A 20,991-nucleotide genomic window follows, 5' to 3' on the forward strand; every position below is an offset into this window, starting at 1 on the left:
CTGCCCTTTTACAGTAATTCTCCCACAACATCCTGTATTCGTCCTGTTTGATATGTCAAGCAGCATTCTTTCTCCTCTGCTCATCTCCTTGCTAGAATTTGGGTGTTGGGTGCCCAAGTACCTTGCTGAACTGACCATTCTTCATGTGAGCCCATGTACTGGGTGACTGTACGCTCTTTGAATATAGTTGATTTTGGAGCCTGACCAGTTATGCCCTCGACTCATGTACATAACAAATGCACTTTCCAGCTGGGTTCCTGCACCCCCAACTCCTCCTTAACTCAGAATGCTAAGGCCAATTTTAGTGCCTTATTCCAGCCCTGAATGAGGATTTTTGGAACCTTGATTGTTTGTGGCCAGTAAGATGTACATGAACATCCCTATTTAGAACTTTCATTTTCTTTTGAGGACTACAGTGTGTGTTGAAGGATTAGATTCTGACCTCTTAGTCATAATGAGCTTCATTTAGTTCTGCACTAGGACACTCTGCTGAGATTATCACTATATGAGTAATGCTGGTGTGACGAAAATATCTCTTTCTCTTAATGCTCCGTCATCTGCCAGCTATGTCAAAGCAGCATTGAGCGATAAGGTGGACAGAATATTGGTCTACTTGCCAGCTGACATTTCCTTTGAGGGAAAAACAAGGTTCTAGTTGGTGTATTTTTGGTGTATTAAATGGCAGTCCAGAATGTCCTTTTGTTTTAAATGGAATAAAATATTTTTTACAATAAGCCTGTTACTGAAAAATAGTGGATTAAATTTGCATTGCTGCTTATGTACCTGATAGTAACTGTTAGCCAATGTCTTTGTCTGTTTTCATATTGAATTAATTCAAAGAAGAAAGGACAAATGTTTTGTTTCCCATGAACTGAGCAGCACACAATGTGTGCACTTTGGAAATTTAAGAATATTTGGCTAAATTCAGACTGCTTTGAAAAATAAAAAGATGTCATCAAAGTGATGGAAGGTGTCATCAACAATGCAATCAAGTGGCATTTGCTAACCAACAGCATGTTCACCAGTACACATTTTGAGTTTTTCAGGATCTCCTGGCTCTTGACCTCATTACAGTCTAGGCCCAAACATGGACCAAAGAGCTGCACTCTAGAGATGAGGTGAGAGGGACTGTCCTTCACATCAGGCAACATTTGATTCAGTGTGAGATCAAGAAGCTGGAGCAAAATTCATGTTGGGAATCTGACAAATTCCACTGGTTATAGAGTTATGCCTTAAACAAAAAGAAACGTGGTTGTTGCAGACCAATCATCTCATCTCCAGGATATCTCTGCAGGAGTTCTTCAGAGCACAATCCAAGGCCTAACTGTCCTTTGCTGTTTTCAGTGGTGATGATTGCAGTGTGTGTCGCCTATTTTCAGCTACTTGGAAAATGAAGCAGTCTGTGCCCTTATGCAATAAGACCAGGTCAGCAATTAGCCTTGACTGAAAGGAACAAGTAATATTTGTGCCATGCAAATCCTAGGCAATGACATTCTCCTATAAGAGAAATCTAACTTACTCCCCATTATTTAAATATTATTACCATCATCAGATTTCCCCATAATTAACACTTTGGGGGTTACCATTTATGAGAAAACTATTTGTACTGGCTGTAGACATCTGTAGCACTAAAATAGGTCAGATTGGTTAGTAATTCCTGACTCCCTAGTGCCTGTCCACAAAGTACAAGTCAGAAGTGTAATGAAATGCTGTCTGTTTGCCTGGATAAGTGCAGCTTGAGCAATACTCTTAAGATCAATATCATTACAAGAACAAAGCTGATTACTTGATTAGCATCCCATCCACCATCTAACTTTCACTCACTCCATCGCCAACAACTGTGGTTGGTACAAGATGCACTACAGCAAAAACCCATTGGCTTCTTCAACAGCACCTTCTAAACTGAGGAGCTCTACCATTAAAAAGGCAGCAAGGATGTGTGAACACTACCATCTCCAAGTGTGCCTTGAATTATGCAACAGTCTGATTTGGAAATGTATTGTTGTTCTTTATTTGGTCAAAGTCCTAAATCTCCTTACGTAATAGTATTGTGAGAGAGTATTCCTATGTACTGCAGTGATTTAAGGTGTCTCACCATGATTTCCTTGAGGATAATTAAGGATGGTTACTTGATACTACCTTGCCAGTGATGCCCACATTGTGTCAATGCATAAGAGATGTTCATAAACTGTATTTGTGATAAACCTTGGAGATACTATGTAAAGGTGTTTTAATTTTTGATTTAAAAAAAAACAAACTGAATCGCTGCTGTTTGAGATACTCATGCTGGGTATGTACTATTTTGTTTCTCCCCTGTTTTCCCCCTTCTTTCTAGATGACGCTTAAGGTGTTTACTCTTGGGTTTTGGATCCCTAGGTACCAGCAGCCCTTTGGCATCTCCTCCAGCCATTTTGTGTGAACCAGTGAGTATCAGCAATGTATTTGAAGAGTAGGGCAAACAAGTCCAATCCTGTTCTTGGCAGATGTAAGCAGCCATGCAGTTTCCAGCAAGTAATATGATCACCCAGTTACTATTTCCCAGCCCCTCTTACCGACATCTCTTGATCCATTTGGACTGAGGTCATTTGTAATGATCCAGCAGCTTCTTAGCTAATTTAATCCTGTCCAGTAATTGAAGGTAGGGCTTTTTAGCTTGAATGGTTTAATGGTTAATGTTTATTTGCTAATTCTTCAGGTAATACACAGGTTATTAAAACTGACTGACTGGTTCCAAGGGTTCTGGCTGCCGCAATACTGTTCATGACAAGACTGCACCATGTCTGTCAGCAGACGCTTTCACACCAAGGGATATTCCAAGTATGGGACAAATGGGGACTATGATACATTCCTCTCCACCAGACCAAGCTGAGATTAATTGCTGCATTATTTCTGATGCTAAGTTTGTGATCATTTATTTGTGTTCATTCAAAGTGAGCATTTGGTTTCCCTTGGGCTAGAGAGTGGAATAAAGGTTTCCTTCCAGATTTATACCTAGCTCAAGACAAAAGCTGAAATATTTCTGCCATATGAGTTGGTTTAATCAATTGATATGCCTTTAAAGTTCAAATCAATTCATTAGATTAGGTTCCAGGTGGTCTTGCCCTTCCTTAGCTCAGTAACCTCCAGCCTTGGAGCTTTTGAGAGCTCTTAACTGATATTATTCAAGTTTTATTTATGGGCTGATCTGCTTTTCTCCTAGCATTCAAATTCTAAAAGACAATTAACATAATCAACTTTTAAAAATCAATTTAATTACAACTCCTACTCCTTCCTCACTGTGAACGACTATTGCAGAGCTTCATGTATGCATGTCTACAGTTGCAAGTTTGGTTTTCACAGTTGTGATAGAAAGAAATCAACCATGCAAACTCACTTGTTCAACTATGTGTAAGTTAGGGAAACTATTCACTATGCAATTTAAAATGAAAGAACACTCCACAAGCACTTCTGACTGAACTTGTTAACTATATTCAACAGAATATTCTCAGGAAGTTTGTAATTTGAGTTCCTCTTGGTTATTTATGCTCCATGCTATAATTTGTCCCTGGTGGTCAATTTAATTTTTTTGTATTTTGATAATGTAATATTAGGAGATTGAACAATAAACTGTGTTTGGTATTTTTTCCTGTCAGTAGTGGGGGAAATAGAGGTGATGGTGTAGTCCTGTTTCTAAATTTTAACTTAGTTTGTCCCTTTGTTCTTCTAGTAATTTCTTGAAGTATCTCACCTTCATACCTTTCATTTAAAGTTCCTCTCTCACATCCAGATGTCACTCCAATTTCTAATGGAGGTATCTTCTCTGCCCTTGCAGAGTGTCGTCTTTTCCTATAATTCCAACCTCCATCTCAGCTCTTATTCCCTCTGAAGTTTTGTCCTGTTCCTTCTGAAATCTCTCCCCTTCTAAACTTTGATAACACCTACAAAACAAACCTACAAAAAATAGTTCCCAACTAGAAGGACAAGCTTAGCAGACATGGGAATAAAATCAGACATAAGTTTCCTTCCAAGCCATACACCATCCTGACTTGGAAACTACAGTGCTTTTCCTTACATACTGCTAGGTCAACAGCACGTGGATTATAGTGGTCCAAGAATGTAACTGACCAACACCACCTCAGCAGCAATTAGATATGAACAACAAATGTTAGTACTCATCCTGTGAATGAATAAAGGAAACTGTCATGCATGGACATGTCATTTGTTTCCCTTTTTGTTTTTATCACTGATCTAGAATTGTTTTATTGTATCATTCTCTATTCTCATTCCCCCTCCCAAGCCTCTTTTGTGTTTAGAACATAGAACAGTACATCACAGGAACAGGCCCTACGGCTATGATGCTGTGTTGAACATGAAGCCAAATAAAACTAATCCCTTCTGCATGCCCTTGGTCTGTATCTTTCCATTCCTTACATATTCATGTGCTGACCTAAAAGTCCCTTAAATGCCCTAAACTTTGCTGCTTCAACCACCACCTGTAGCAGTGCACACTAACTCCTCATGTCTCCTTTGAACTTTCCCCCCTCACCACTTAAATACATGTGTTGAGAGTGTGGTGTTGGAAAAGCACAGCAGATCAGGCAGCATCTGAGGAGCAGGCGCATTGATGTTTTGGGCAAAAGCCCTTCAGGAATGAGGCTCATTCCTGATGAAGGGCTTTTGCCCGAAACATCAATGCTCCTGCTCCTCGGATGCTGCCTGACCTATTGTGCTTTTCCAGCACCATACTCTAGACTCTTATTTCCAGTAGCTGCAAGCCCTCCCTTTCACCTACTTAAATACATGCCCCTAGTATTAGACATTTAAACTCTTGGGAAAATGATTCTGACCGTCAGCATAATTTTTGCATCTCATAATTGTTTGGACTTTGATCAAGTCTCCCCTCAGCCTCTGCTGCTCCAGAACAAAAAACCTGAGTTTTTCTGGCCTCTCCTTCTAGCTCATACCCTCTAATCTAGGCAGCATCCTGGTAAACCTCTTTTGCATCCTCTCCATGTCCTTCCTGTAATGTGGTGAACAGAATTGAATACAGTACTCTTAAGTGTGGCTTAACTAAAGTCTTATAAAACTGCAACATAACATCCTGACTCTTATACTCAGTTCCAGACCAATAAAGGCAAGCATGCCATATGCATTCAATACCACCTTATCTACTTGTGTGGCCACTTTCAGGGAGCTATGACTTGTACATCAGTGCTGTTCAGGGTCCTGCCTGTATACTCTTCCTTAACATTTGATCTCCCAAAGTACAGCACCTCACACTTAACCAGATTGAAGTCCATTTGCCTTTTCTTCACAATATCTGCAACTGATCTACATCCTGCTGTATCCTTTGACAGCCTTCTACACTATCTACAACTCCACTGATCTTTGTATGTTCTGCAAACTTACTAACCCACCCATCTACATTTGCATCTAAGTCATTTACATATCTCGCAAACACAAGAGGCCCATGCGGAACACCATTAGTCATGGACCTGTAGTCTGAAAAACACTTTTACACCACTACCCTCTGTCTTCTTTGGGCAAGCCAATTCTGAATCCATGTGACCAAGTCACCATGGATCCCATGCATCTTAATCTTCTGGATGAGCCTACTGTGAGGGATCTTGTTGAAAGCCTTACTAAAGTCCATGTAAACAACATCCATTGCTGTATCCTCATCAATTATCACCACCTTGAAAAATTCAATCAAGTTAGTAAGACAGTACGTGTCCTGCACAAAGCCATGTTGACTGACCCTAATTAGGCCAGGCGTTTCCAACTTGTATAAATCCTATCCCTAAGAATTCTCTCCAATACCATCCCAATCACTGAAGAGAGACTCACCGGTCTATGGTTTCTTGGATTGTTCCTATTTCCCTTCTTAAATAGCGGAACAATATTAGGTACTTGCCAGTCCACCAGGATCTTTCTAGTGGCTAGCAAGGTAACAAAGATCTTGGTCAAGCTCCTCGCTTGCATCTCTCTGTAATCTGGGGTAGATATCGTTGGGTTCTAGGGAATGATCCACCTCAATGCTCTTCAAGTGGTCCAACACCACTATTGGGGAAACAAAATTCTACTGAAAGTAAGTTTACCAATCAAGTTCTCACTGTGCTGCCTTTTGCCTTTAATTCAGCAGCTATTGATGGTCACATTCTCTGCACCAGTTTTTCCCTTGACCCCACGAGAGCTGTTGATAGTTTCTTTCCCTTAATTATTCCCCAGGGTATACCACACATCTATTTTCTTAAACCCCAGGATGCAGATTAAACAGCTTCAGTGAACAACGGTTTAACCAATTGGATCTGCCTAGATCACCTAAAGCTACTGCCTGTAAGTTGGGGAAGGCAGAAACCCTCATAACATTTAAGAAGTATTTAGATATGGGCTTGTGATACCAAGACATGAAAGGCTATGGGCCAGACACTGGAAAAAGGGTTTAGAATAGTTAGGAGGTCTGTTTTTAAACTGACACTGACTCAAAAGGGCTGAAGAGCTTTTTTTCTATGCTGTATAGACCTCTGTTATTTATCTGGCTGTGGTCTCAATGACAATATAACTGACCACTATTCAAGGATCATTCGGGAAGAAAAAACAAAAACTTCTACAAACAACTCCTAATCTCATCAAGCCGTTCTCCCATCCATGCCTTTGCTGCTTAATCTATAGAGTTTCCAGTAAACCAATTGTTTAATGTAAAATTTTTGTCTGTTTTCAAATTTCTCAAAATCTCTCACTTCGTGCAGCCCCATTAATCCTGCTAGATCTATATGCACTTTAAATTCTGGATTTTTGGAGCATTCCCAGTTTTAAATGCTAGATTATTGATGATCCAGACTTCAGTTGTCTAGGTCTTAAGAACTGGAATTATTCCTTAAATATCCCTGCACTGTTGCTTCTTTTCTCCTCTAAAACACTCATTTTAAAAAACACTCCTGTAAAACGGGGCTGTTTTCCCTGGAGCGTCAGAGGCTGAGGGGTGACCTTATAGAGGATTATAAAATTGAGGGGCATGGATAGGATAAATAGACAAAGTCTTTTCCCTAGGGTAAGAGAGTCCAGAAGTAGAGGGCATAGGTTTAGGGTTCGAGGGGATGGATATAAAAGGGGCATTTTTTCACGCAGAGAGTGGTATGTGTATGGAATGAGCTGCCAGAGAAAGTGGTGGAGGCTAGTGCAATTGCAACATTTAAAAGGCATCTGGGTGGGTATGTGAAGAGGAAGGGTTTGGAGGGATATGGCGGGTCATGGCAGGTGGGACTGGATTGGGTTGGGATATCTGGTTGGCATGGACAGGTTGGACTGAAAGGTCTGTTTCCATGCTGTACATCTCTATGACTCTATGATTAAAACCTAACCTCTTAATCAATCTTTGCTCCTGATATCTTTTTATGTGTCTCAATGCCTAATTTCGTCTCATCACGCTCTCAAGAATTTCCTTGAGTCATTTTATTCCATTAAATGGGTTAAATACATGTAAATTATTGAAATAGTATCCACATACAGGTCTAGTGACACTACCTGAGAAGAGTTTGGGCAGTCTCATGCTGTCTTGTCAGAGGGGCTTCACACTATAAAGCTGTCCTCACTCTATCAGGCCAGAATGTGAACTGGAAATTTCGCATTGATTCAGTTGAGGTAAGTTGCAATAATGAGCAGAGTAAAAGGAACTTTACTCACCTGCCTGTGTTAAACATGTTTGGATGCAAGATGCAAAAACTGGGACAATGTTCTTTCATTCCAAAGACCAACTTGTACTCATGATTTTGTGCCAATTGATGCAAATTCTGTGGATGGCCCTGTGTAGGAGCAACTAAACATTGGTAATGCAGCTGGCATTAGATTGTAGTTGGAACCAAGACTGAATAGGGAAAACATGATAGACAGCTGAACGCGGAAGGTGATGGAATTTAGTTCAAAGTTGTTAGTGAAAATGAAGCTTCCAAGAAATACAAACTGCTATAGGAAAATGAGATGGATTCAAATTCTTTTTTTTTGGAAAAGCAGTTGAGAGAACGTGGAAATTATTATGATAGGAATTTCAATTTAAGAAATAGAGTCATGCAGCATGGAAATAGACCCTTCGGTCCAACTCATCCACGCTGATCAGACATCCCAATCTGACATAGTCTCATTTGCCAGCATTTGGCCCTTAAACCTCTAAACGTTCCTATTCATATACGCATCCAGATGCCTTTTAAATGTTGTAATTGTATCAGCCTCCACCACTTCCCCTGGCAACTCATTCCATACATGCAGTATCCTCTGCAGAAAAAATTACCTCTCAGGTCCTTTCTTAAATCTTTTCCCTCTCACCTTTAAACATATATCATCTAATTTTGAATCCCACTCCAGGAAAAAATACCTTGGCTATTTACCTTATCAATGCTGTTCATGATTTTGTAAATCTCTGAGGTCATGCCTTGGTCTCTGATGGTCCAGGGGAAAATAGCCCCAGCCTGTTCAGTCTCTCCCTATAGTTCAAATCCTCTAATCACAGCAATGGTTTGTAAATCTTTTCTGCACCCTCTCAAGTTTAACAACATCCTTCCTTTAGAAGGGCAACCGGAATTGAACACAGTATTTCAAAAGTGGCCTCATCAAAATCCTGTACAGCCACAACGTGACATTCCAACACCTATACTCAATGTTCTGACCAATGAAGACAAGCGCACCAAAGCCATCTTCATCTTAAGAATATGTTCCTTTGGAGCTACTGATCACCCTGGAATGCCATGGCTTATGATGTTGCAAAACCTGTTAACAAAAACTGATCATTCAAAAGCTATATTTCTGGTGAACGTCACAAGGGAATTGCAATGATGTATTGAAATAATGCCAAAGTCTCCTGCTTGTCTCAAGCTGAATGTAATTTCTTAAATATAAGATGCTGCCTAAGATCAGTATTAGGCCATTGTCTACACCAAGACATTTTCTTCATTCAGTTTGACTAGCTGATTTATGTGTCAAGTTAATTTATTTCAAATCCCTCGATATTAATATCCAAAAGGATAATTTGATCAGTCTCAGTCTTGAAAATTTAAATTTACTCAGTCTTCTACTATCTTTTGTGGGAGTTTGTTCCAACCATCCACTACTCCTCCTAAGTGGCCTGATCTTATTTTAATATTGTTCTGAATGCCCCTTGCTTGTAAGCACTGAATTTATAAAGGAATCATTTCTGCTTGCTTGTTCTTCATTCTGATTCTTTGTTCTTTAATACTGTTATACTGACTGTTATGTACAGGTTACAATTCTTTGCACATTAAGTACCTGTCATGAGTAAGGGTACTACTTCAATTAGATCATTGCTAAACCTTGAGTGAGTTAGAATACAAGTCAAATTGATGAAAGCTGTCCATATAATTTAACTTATCCAACTGCGTGTTTGTGCTACTTTCTCTGTCTCTACCCTACCAAGTTTTGCTTTTCTGGAACTGAGTGTCAGAATCTCTCTCATCAGGTTTCACCCCTGCAATGGTACCAAAAAGATTCTTGTTGAAATCACAATGAAATCCTTTGTGAGTGTGATAAAGGTAAATTATTCTCTGCTCATCCTTATTGATCTTTCAGGCGTGTTTGATATGGTTGAGCACACCATCCTTCTCCATTATTTCATCCTTGTTGGTCTATTTGGGTGTAGAGCTACGTTCCCATGGTTCTGTTCTTATCCATTTAATCATAGTCAGAGGATCGCTTGCTATGGCTTTTCTTTCTGCTGTCACACAATTGCTCCTGATGTCCTCCAAGAATCTACCTTTGGACCCCTCTTGCTTTTCATCTATGTGCTGCTAGTTGATGGGATCTTCCAAAAACACTTGTCAATTTTCACGTGAACAATGCTAATGTCCAACTCAACCTTATCAACTCTCTTAACCCTTTCACTGTCCCAAAAAAGATGTTAGTCCAACATCTAGTTTGGATGATCAGACGTTTCCTTCAATTAAATGTTGAGTAATGTACAATCCTTATAATGTGGAAGCAGGCCAACTGGTCCATTGACTCCACACCTACCTTATCCCTGTAACCTTGCATTCCTGTGGCTAACCTGCCTATCTTTGGACTGTGGGGATAATAAACAGAGCACCCATAAGAAACCCATGAAGAAAGTGCAAACTCCACACAGTCGCCCAGGGGATGAATTGAATATCAGTCCCTGCCATTGTGAGGCAGCATTGCTAACCATTGAGCCACTGTGCCACCCATTCTCTTTGGTCCCTGCGGCAAATTTCACCCTTGAGCTGTAGATACCATCCCTTCTCTATGGAAATAGTCTTGTGGCTGAATCAGATAGAACACCCAGGGCTGTGAACAATCTTCTACACCAAACCCGCAATTCTGAAAGGTATCTGCTCTGACCTTAATCCCTCCCACAGCTGCCTAAATTCAGGAATTCTCTCTCTAAATTTCTCTCCACATCTTCCTTGCATTCCTCCTTTAAGACATTCCTTAAAACCTACCACTGTGGCCACCCTTATGGTTATTGGATCTAATGTCTAGTATTATTTTATTATGCCTCTGTGAAATGCCTTTGTATGTTTTATTGTATTAAATGTGACGTAATTGCAACTTGTTAAATCCTGCCTCATTTAAATCAGTCCCACCAATTTAAACATACATATTTAATAGGGACAGTTGCTGATATAAGTGAAAAAAATGATAATCATTCAAACGTTCAAAGTTGCTGGTTGTTGTATTTAAAGTGCTCCATATATTTTGTGTCAGAAACGGCTATGCTTATTCAAATTTTTATGTTCAATTAAAAAAGCAATCACATCTGTTTTCCAAATTACAATATTGCAGTAACGCAATATACTTGCATATGCAACCTCTGAACAACTGAAAACACGTTATAGTCAATGAAGTAGTTTTTGAAGTGTAATCAATGTTAGGACACAGCAGCTAAATTATCTCAGGCAGAGTGGCAATTATTGGATAATTTGGTTTTTGTGGTTAACTAAGAGTAATTATTGATCAAGAACACAGGAAATAACTCCTCTGCTCTTTGTGTTTGATTATTTTATGGCAATATCTTCATCCACTGGTCTCCTTTTTTTATAAAGAAGATTATTTACCAGCTGAGTTCCAAGGTATAAATGATGAGCTTGGATGCTAAGATTCATGGGTCCAGTGGCTGACCTTCAAGCCATACATTTTTCTGAGTCTATATGCCCTCTGCAGGTCGTTTGATAATTCACTTGTTCTTATATTTGGAGCAAGCCAATGTGTAAATTTTGAGTTAAAGTCCTTTGTCAAGGACGTCAATTCCATGGCTCAACATATAAATTCAAATGGTTTCTCAAATGTTTCTTTTTCAAATCCCAAGTACATAATTTTTTTGTTCAGCATATTGAACACAAGGGGAAACAATGGCCTTAATGATATTGTTAGACCATTAATCTAGACACACATGTAATGTTCTAGGTTCATAGTCCCATCATTACAGGTGATGGAATTTAAATTCAATAAAAATCTGAAATTAAGAGCCTAATGATGATCATAAAGCCATTGTTGATTGTTGGGTTTAAAAACCCATCTGGTTCACTGATGTCCTTTAGAAAAGGAAACTGCTATCCTTACCCAGTCTGATCTTCATGCAGCTCCAGAACCACAGCCTCTTAACTACTCTCTGGGCAATTAGGGATGGGTAGTAAATGCAGATCTGGATAGTGATATACTCTCATCCTGTGAATGGATGATAATAAAAATACTCCTGAAGACTTTGTTATTCACAAGGGATGGCTGGAAAATAGGAAGCCTTCAGAAATGAGAGTCCAGAGACAGTATATTCCTGTTAGGGTGAAAGGAAAGGTTGGTAGGTGTAGGGAATGCTGGATAACTAAAGAAATTGAGGGTTTGATTAAGAAAAAGAAGGATGCACAAGTCAGGTATGAAGAGTATAAAAGCAGGAGGAGTATACTTAAGAGGGAAATCAGGAGGGCAAAAAGGGGACATGAGATAGCTTTGGCAAATTGAGTTTAGGAGAATCCAAAGGGTTTTTACAAATACATGAAGGACAAAAGGGTAATGAGAGAGAAAATAGGGCCCCTCAAAGATCAGTAAGGCAGCCTTTGTGTGGAGCCACAGGAGACGGGGGAGATATTAATTGAGTATTTTGCATCAGTGTTTACTGTGAAAAAGGACATGGAAGATATAGAATGTAGGGAAATAGATCCAGGTTTGAAAAATGTCCATATTACAGAGGAGGAAGTGCTGGATGTCTTGAAACACATAAAAGTGGATAAATACCCAGGACCTGATCAGGTGTACCCTAGAACTCTGTGGGAAGCTAGAGAAGTGATTGCTGGGCCCCTTGAGATATTTGTATCACTGATAGTCACAGGTGGGTGCTGGAAGTCTGGAGGTTGGCTAACATGGTTGCCACTGTTTAAGAAGTGTGGTACGGACAAGCCAGAGAACTACAGACCCAGTGTGCCTGACAAACCATTTGGATACAGAACTGGCTCAAAGGTAGAAGACAGAGGGTTGTGGTGGAAGCTTATTTTTCAGACTGGAGGCTGTGACCAGTGGAGTGCCACAAGGATTGGTGCTGGGACCACTACTTTTCATCATTTATATAAATGATTTGGTTGTGGGCATAAGAGGTATAGTTAGTAAGTTTGCAGATGACACCAAAATTTGGAAGTGTAGTGGACAGCGAAGAAGGTTACCTCTGATTACAACGGGATCTTGATCTGATGGGCTGAGAAGTAGTAGATGGAGTTTAATTTAGATAAATGTGAGGTGCTGCATTTTGGGAAAGCAAATCTTAGCAGGACTTATACACTTAATGATAAGGTCCTGGGGGGTGTTGCTGACCAAAGAGATCTTGGAGTGCAGGCTCATAGCTCCTTGAAAGTGGAGTTACAGGTAGATAGGATAGTGAAGAAGGCATGTGATATGTTTCTTTATTGGTCAGAGTATTGAGTACAGGAGTTGGGAGGTCATGTTGGAGCTGTACAGGACATTGGTTAGGCCTCTGTTGGAATATTGCTTGCAATTCTGGTCTCCTTCCTGTTGAAAGATGTTGTGAAACTTGAAAAGGTTCAGAAAAGATTTACAAGGATGTTGCCAGGGTTGAAGGATTTGAACTATAGGGAGAGGTTGAATAGGCTGGGACTGTTTTCCCTGGAGCATCGGAGGCTGAGGGGTGACCTTTATAGAAGTTTATAAAATCATGAGGGGAATGGATAGGAAAAATAGACAAGGTCTTTTCCCTGGGGTGGGGGAGTCTAGAACTAGAGGGCATAGGTTTAGGCTGAGAGGGGAAGGATATAAAAGAGAACTAAGGAACAACTTTTTCACGCAGAGGGTAGTACGTCTATGGAATGAGCTGCCAGGGAATGTGGTGGAGGCTGGTACAATTACAGCATTTAAAAGGCATCTGGATGGGTATATGAATGGGAAAGGTTTGGAGGGGTATGGGTCGGGTGCTGGCAGGTGGGACTAGATTGGGTTGGGATATCAGGTCGGCATGGACAAGTTGGACCGAATGGGCTGTTTCTGTGCTGTACATCTGTGACTCCATGACTCTAACTCTGTGTCCATGCTTCTTTTTAGTATCTGGCTCCCATCCACACAATTTAGTATTTCCTCACTTAGATTATGAAATCTGATTGCAAAACTAAGTTATTAAATATATATGGAGAAGCTGACCATGTGGATAAAATCATGTTACAAATAAACTGAATTTTCAGAACAGAAGGAAAGTTCATTGTGAAAGAATTCTTGATCAGATAAAATGTTACGTTTATATATTTTACAACCCAAAATGCTTTAGAATGACTGAAGAAATTTGAAGTGTCACTGTTGAAATAAAATTAAGCAAAAAAATACGTTCACCTTTTGAAACTCTTAGACATGGAGAATATTCCATGTCTCCCTCTTGTGGATGGGATGTCTGTACTGCAAAATCTTATCAGGTGTTCGTACATCAGTGAGTGAACACGCACTTAATTTTATCGTGTGTTTAAAATTTTATGACTATTGGATTAATTTTGAAGTGCTGTCACAGTTATGTCAATAAATGTGGCAGATATTTTCTACACGGCAAGGTCCAAAAACAGCAATTAAACAGACGATGGATGATCTGTTTTTGGTGTGGCTGGTTGGGAAAGAATCTTGGATGGAACCCTCAAAGAACTTCATTCTCTTCTAGGAGTAATGCCAAAGTTGTTTTACTTCAGCAGGTAATGAGAATAATTTTAATATCATATCTGAATTAATTTATATAGTAACCAGTTAAAAAGAAAGTATCTTTGAAATAAATTGAAGGGAATAACTGAATTAATCTGTGTAATTACTAATCAGAGAGTCAATTTTCTTGCACTACAATACATTAAGTATAAATCTTGTATTATGAACAATTGAAGATATTATCTATCTGAGAAATAGTTTACTTGATTTTCAAATTAAAATATAATTTACAATTAATTCAAGTGTCACAATTGTAATTCAGAGCTTGTGAATTGAGTGCTCAGTGTTTGACATTCATATCTTTTCCTTTTTTTAAAATCATTTTGTTTATAAGTAGAAGCTGAAAAAGAATTTTCAAGGCAGAATTTCTTTTCTCAGAGGATTGGTAAATTCTCTTTCCCAATGATCTGTGGATCATGGAGTATACTCAAAGCTGAGTTGGACAGATAGTTGATTGGCATTGGAGTCAATGGTTATGGGAGTCAGGCAAGAAAGTGAATTTAAGGCCAAAATCAGATCAGCCTGGATCTCAATGAATGACCTAATCTGTCTCCTATTACTTGTGTTCATAATGGATACTCATTTTAAACCCCTGATCAGATCGTCCTTGGGATTTGTGATGATCTTTTATCTTGGTTCCCCGAATTATTGGAACTGCAGAAGAGCCTATATAATTTAATTTAGACTTGCACACAATTTACACTTGTATATCTTCTTACTTTGGCAGCTGGTTTATCTGAGGCACAGGAATTAATCAATATAATTGTCCATATTGGATAATCATTCACACATTACAGGGATTTGGGTTAATGACACACATGGTTAGACATTATCTAGGTAGTAGGATCTTGATGGTCATCTTTGCCTCTTCTCATATTTTGGTATGTACAGTCATTTGTATAGAAAGCCAGAAAGGCTTGGTAAACATTAAACTCCAATTGCTTGTCAGTAAACAGGTTGAAGACTCATGGAAACTCGCAGACAAACCTGTTGCAATGAAAAGTTACTATAAACAGAATGAACTTTTCCAATTTCAGTTCTGCTGAGAACACTTTACTAGTCATTTTGTCAAGCAATCCAGTAATTTAGGTTCCTGCAGAAATTGAGCAATTTAACTGTGAACCTAAAGCAATGAGAAAGTCTGTGAGGTGATTTGTCACTATGCCATCAGTTTATCAATGTCACTGGACCAGTAAACCAAAGATCCCAGGCTAGTGTTCTAGAGACATGAGTTCAAATCCTACCAAAACAGATGGTGAAATTTGAATTATATAAAATTCGGTAATTAAAAGCCAGCCTGATGGTAACTGAGATACATCTGTTTCACTAATACCTTTTGGGGAACAAAATCTGCTGCCCTACTGAGTCTGGTCAACATGTGACTCCAACAAAGGGGTTGAATCTTAACAGCCTTTGGGCAATAAATGCTGGTAAAACCATTTGATACTCAAGTCCTCTGAGCTAATTTTAAAAATATACAATCTGAATATGCAGGAGTGATGTTTTCAGCAAATTAATTTTAATGCAACCATCAATTTAAAAAGCAATTGTCTGTTGAGTTTGTGTTCAGCTGATAATGGTTATTGGTAAATCTCATTCTGTTTTGAGGATGTAGTAATACATAGTATGAATTTTCCATTGTCAGTATATTATGATGTCACTGCCTTTTTTTGCTAGAATTAGTAAATATAGGAATTAAGAGTTGTTCTTGTATGTATTTTTTATTTGACAACATTAAAGCAATAAAAATAAAACAACAGGTATGGATTAAGAACGTCAATTAGGATCAAAATCAAGGGCCATAATTACCTTAATTCTGCTGCATATGATTCTCCCCATACTCATTCCCTTTAAACCAATCAATCTATTTACAAAGCATTCGGGATACCGAACTGGCACAAAGGTAGAAGACAGAGGGTGGTGGTGGCGGGTTGTGTTTCACACTGCAGGCCTGTGACCAGTGATGTGCCACAAGGATTGGTGCTGGGTCCACTACTTGTTGTCAATTATGTAAATGATTTAGATATGAATATAGGAGGTATAGTTAGCAGATGACATCAAAATTGGAAGTGTAGTGTACAGCGAAGAAGTTTACCTCTGATTACAACAGATCTTGATCGGATGGGCCAGTGGGCTGAGGAGTGGTAGATGGAGTTTAATTTAAATAAATGTGAGGTGCTGCATTTTGGAAAAGCAAATCAGAGCAGAACTTATACACTTAATGTTAGGGTCCCAGGGGGTGTTGCTGAACAAAGAAACCTTGGAATACAGGTTCATGGTTCCTTGAAAGTGAAGTTACAGGTAGATAGGATAGTGAAGAAGGCGTGTGGTATGTTTTCCTTTTATGGTCAGAGTACGGAGTACAGGATTTGGGAGGTCATATTGTGGCTGTACAGGACTTTGGTTAGGCCACTTTTGGAATACTGTGTGCAATTCTGGTCTCCTTCCTATCAGAAGGATGTTGTGAAATTGAAAGCGTTCAGGAAAGATTTACTAGGATTTTGCCAGGGTTGGAGGATTTGAGTTATAGGGAGAAGCTGAATAGGCTGGGGCAATTTTCCCTGAAGCATCCGGGGCTGAGAGGTGACCTTTTGGAGGTTTATAAAATCATGAGGGGCATGGATAGGATAAACAGACAAAGTCTTTTCCTTGGGATGGGCAAGTCCAGAACTAGAGGAGAGGGTGAGAGGGGAAAGATATAAAAGGGACGTAAGTGGCAACTTTTTCATGCAGAGGGTGGTATGTGCATGGAATGAGCTACCAGAGGAAGTGGTGGAGGCTGGTACAATTACAGCATTTAAAAGGCATCTGGATGGGTATATGAATAGGAAGGGTTTGGAGAGATATGGGCCAAGTGCTGGCAAATGGGACTAGATTAGGTTAGGTCAGCATGGACGAGTTGGACCGAAGGGTCTGTTTCTGTGCTGTCCATCTCTGTGACTATTATAAAATGGTAACAGCACAGAAGGAGGCCATTTGCCGAAATGTGTCTGTACTGGCTCTCTGTAGGATATTTGAGCTAGTCACACTTCCCCATCCTTCCTCCATTCTTCCAATACAACCCCCCAGCCCTTACACAATCTTCTTTTGAAAGCTTTGATCGAAACGGTCTTCAGTACACTCTGCGAGGAGCGATATCCTGATCCTAACCCTTGCTGCATCAGAACGATTATCTTCTTGTTGCCTGTGGGTTTTTTTAATGCCAACCATCCTAAATCTGCATTTTGGTTCTCAACCTTTCTGTAAGTTGGAAGTTTCTTTCCACCTGCTCTGACTAGACTTCTCGTGATTGAGTATATCTATCAAAGATCGTCTTGAACATTTGAAGCGAGAAACACAACTTCTCTGATCTATTCATATACTGGAAGTTCCTCTGATGAAACCATTCTTATAAATATATTCTGCATCCTCTCTCAATCTAATTCTTTCTCCTGTTTTTCCAAGAATAAATCACAAGATTTCAGTTGCGGCTAAACGCAATTTCCTTGATTTTGTCCCACTTCAGAATTTTTAAACAACTGTGTCATTAGTTTCTAGGTTCATTCTCCATGGCAAAACCTCAATCAATCAGCAGTCCTTCTCCAAGCAGTATAAATTGTTGTTCCTTTTTGAGATTTATAGCAGAAAATTGGAAGTAATGTTCTACAAGGATCACTGCTGCACAATTTACATTTAACAATTTGGATTTTGGAATCAAAAATAATTTTCAGATGAACCTTTTGTTTGGAGGGAGGGGAAATCGAATGTCAAACTCAGTACTGAGGATTGACTCAAATTACGTGAGAAGATTTATAGATGGAAATAAAATGAAGGTCAACACAAAAATGTGAGGTTTTACATTTTGATAGGAAGGATGAGAATTTATTACTTGCAAGGTGCAAGCCTTGGTGGGGTACCAAAACGAAGGGGATTTCCTTTTAAGATAAATGTTCACAGCTATAAAGCACAACACATTAATGTCAATTACGCCCTTTTGCTGGCTCCCCTGTAAATAATTTCAGTACAAATATTGAGAATACAGAAATGGTAGCTATAAGTGTGTACTCAGAATGCAAATCTTCCACACCTTGGAAAACAAATTTAAAGGTCACATGAAGTAGTCAGCAGGCCCCAGAACTTGATGCCTATTCATTTAAACAAATGGAAAATCCTGAGTAGCGTGAATACCTGTACCTAAAGTAAAAGGTAAAGGGTTCACACCAAGAGTGCTAATTTCTGACTTTAGCTGTGAAACACACTAACTTACGTCAAAAAGAATGTGAACTTCTGACTTATGACTTGCCCAATAAGTAAATGCATTTTGTTGGAGTGCAAAAAATTTTAAATATGTTAGAATAAAAATACAAAAATAGTCAACGCTTAGCAGGTGAGGCAACATTTTCAAACACAGAAACATAGTCAATGTTTCAACTGATCTTTCAAACGATCAATTCTGCCATCAGATGGAAACATTTGCAGCATTTAATTTCAAATCTCCAGCTATGTACCTGTTTCTGAGTTAGTTTTGGCTTACCTGAACAGTCTTGATATCATGCCAGCCTCTAGGATTAGGAAACAGATTGAGCTTTTCAGAAATAACGTGCTGCTACAGTTGATCCTGAAATATGGTCACTTCTGCCATATATTCATTTTTGACAAGATGTTTGTTACTTTTGGAGTCAATTCTGAAGGAAACCTGGTTCCACAGAAGAGGAAAATTCAATGTTCATGTATTGCATTTTAAGCATTGGAAATAGGGCAGGTGAAAATCATTACAATTATCTGGTAACTTTACTGGTAAATGTTGACAAATGGTCAGGCTGCACAATTTATTTTTAAAAAGTTATTTTCCGTATTCTGCTTAATGTTTCATATTCTCTCTGCATTTGAAGAGTAGTCTTCTATTTGTTGATCATGTTTTCAAATTGGTACAAATGCACATTTGAGAAGTTGGTATTAAAGGACCAGGAGGCTGCTTTTAGTATGATTTTGGGAGCAATGTGCAGGTTACACTCGAACCAAGTTGCCACACATAGCTACATGGAATATAATACCACAAATTGCATTATACAGTGAAAGTGGTGATACGCTACATCTTAAGGGGAGTGTAAGGTAGTATTAGAGCCAAGGAAAACAGAGGGGTGGTATAGTTATACATAGGTTGTGTAAGTGTGCAAAAAAAAAACTTTGAAGATTTGAGTTTTAATGTAGGAATGTGGGAGTTCATGCACTTTGATAGAATGAATCAAAAAGCAGACAATTATTTTAAATAGAGACACTCCAATGAAGTGCAGCTCAGAGGAATCTGGCTGTTCTTGTGTATTATTCACAAAAGGTTCATATGCAGGTGCTACGAAGTAAAAACTAAGAGTTTTGGCCTTTATGAGCAGGGGGTTGGAGTTTTAAAATGGTGAAGTCTTTCTCCAACTATGCAGGGTATGAGGAGGCCACATCTGGAGTAGTATATGAGTTTGGTTCTCATTTAAGAATATATTGACGTTGAAGGCATACGAAAATAGATTCACTAGGCCTGGTTCCTGAGATGAAGCGGTTGACTAACAGGTTCATTAATGTTTAGGTGATTTTATTGAAACATGCAAGAAAAAGCTCCACATCATAAGTAATGAGCTGTTTCCAGCAGGGGTATATCTCAAACTAGGCAATATAATTTCAGAATAAGGGAACACTCATTTAAAACCAAGGGATGTGAAGGAATTTCTCTTCAGAAGGTAATGCATGTTTGGAATTCTTTAGCTCAGAAGATTGTGGAACACAGATTAGGGGGTTAGATAGGGTTGACAGTGAGAACCTTTTTCCACGTATGGAGTCAGCTATTACAAGGGGGCATAGTTTTAAATTAAGGGGGGGGTAGATATAGGACTGATGTTAGGGGTAGGTTCTTCACTCAGCGAGTTGTAAGTTCATGGAATGCCCTGCCAGTAGCAGTGGTGGGCTCTCCCTCTTTATGGGTATTTAAGCAGGCATTGGATAGGTATATGGAGGATAGTGGGTTAGTGTAGGTTAGGTGGGCTTTGATCGGTGCAACATCGAGGGCCGAAGGGCCTGTACTGCGCTGTATTCTTCTATGTTCTATGTAAAAGGTATTTATAGAAGAGTGGAGTTCTGAGATGGATTAACTATGATCTTATTTGAATGGTAGGGAAGGCTTGAGGTTTTGCATGTTCCTTTGCCCGATTCCTATACTGTTTGTACTTCCCTACACAACCTTGTACAAAATAAAACACTGTCCTCTTGTATTTAATTTCTGAGGCTAATTCTTCACGCAAGCCCAAAAAATGGGTATTGCAAGTTAATTATCTGTTTGGATGTTATAACTGTTCTCTCAACACTTATTAAAACAAAAGACAGTGGAGAGAAGAATTCCAAATTACACATCCTTTCATGAATGAATTACCAACGGCAAGTTTAGTGCACACCTATCTGACACAAGCTAACTTTACAAAATCTGTGGGGAAATCACTGATTCAGTCCAGTGGTACAAGATGTTTTTAACTCCTGTCAATTGCAAAATAGTCAATAATTTTCTGCCTACTACTCAGTATTCTGCAAGTTGTCTTTGTCCCTGCTGATCAGTTGCAAGTCTTGAGAATATACTCAGGCTGTAAATGCAAGTTAATGGCTGAATGATCTGCAATTTAGCCTCGATCTTCTCATTATGCAAGTTTGTAATCTGATACAAATGATTAAAAAATGCTCCCATATCCATAATATTGCAAGTTCCAAATATCTAGTCCAAAGTTAAAAGGGTCTGTTCAGCAATAGTAATTTTCAAACAATGCCTTCACAATATACTGAAATAATTGCCCTAGAAAT

The sequence above is a fragment of the Chiloscyllium punctatum genome, chromosome 25 (genome assembly GCF_047496795.1).
Source record: "Chiloscyllium punctatum isolate Juve2018m chromosome 25, sChiPun1.3, whole genome shotgun sequence".
NCBI classification, from domain to species: domain Eukaryota; kingdom Metazoa; phylum Chordata; class Chondrichthyes; order Orectolobiformes; family Hemiscylliidae; genus Chiloscyllium; species Chiloscyllium punctatum.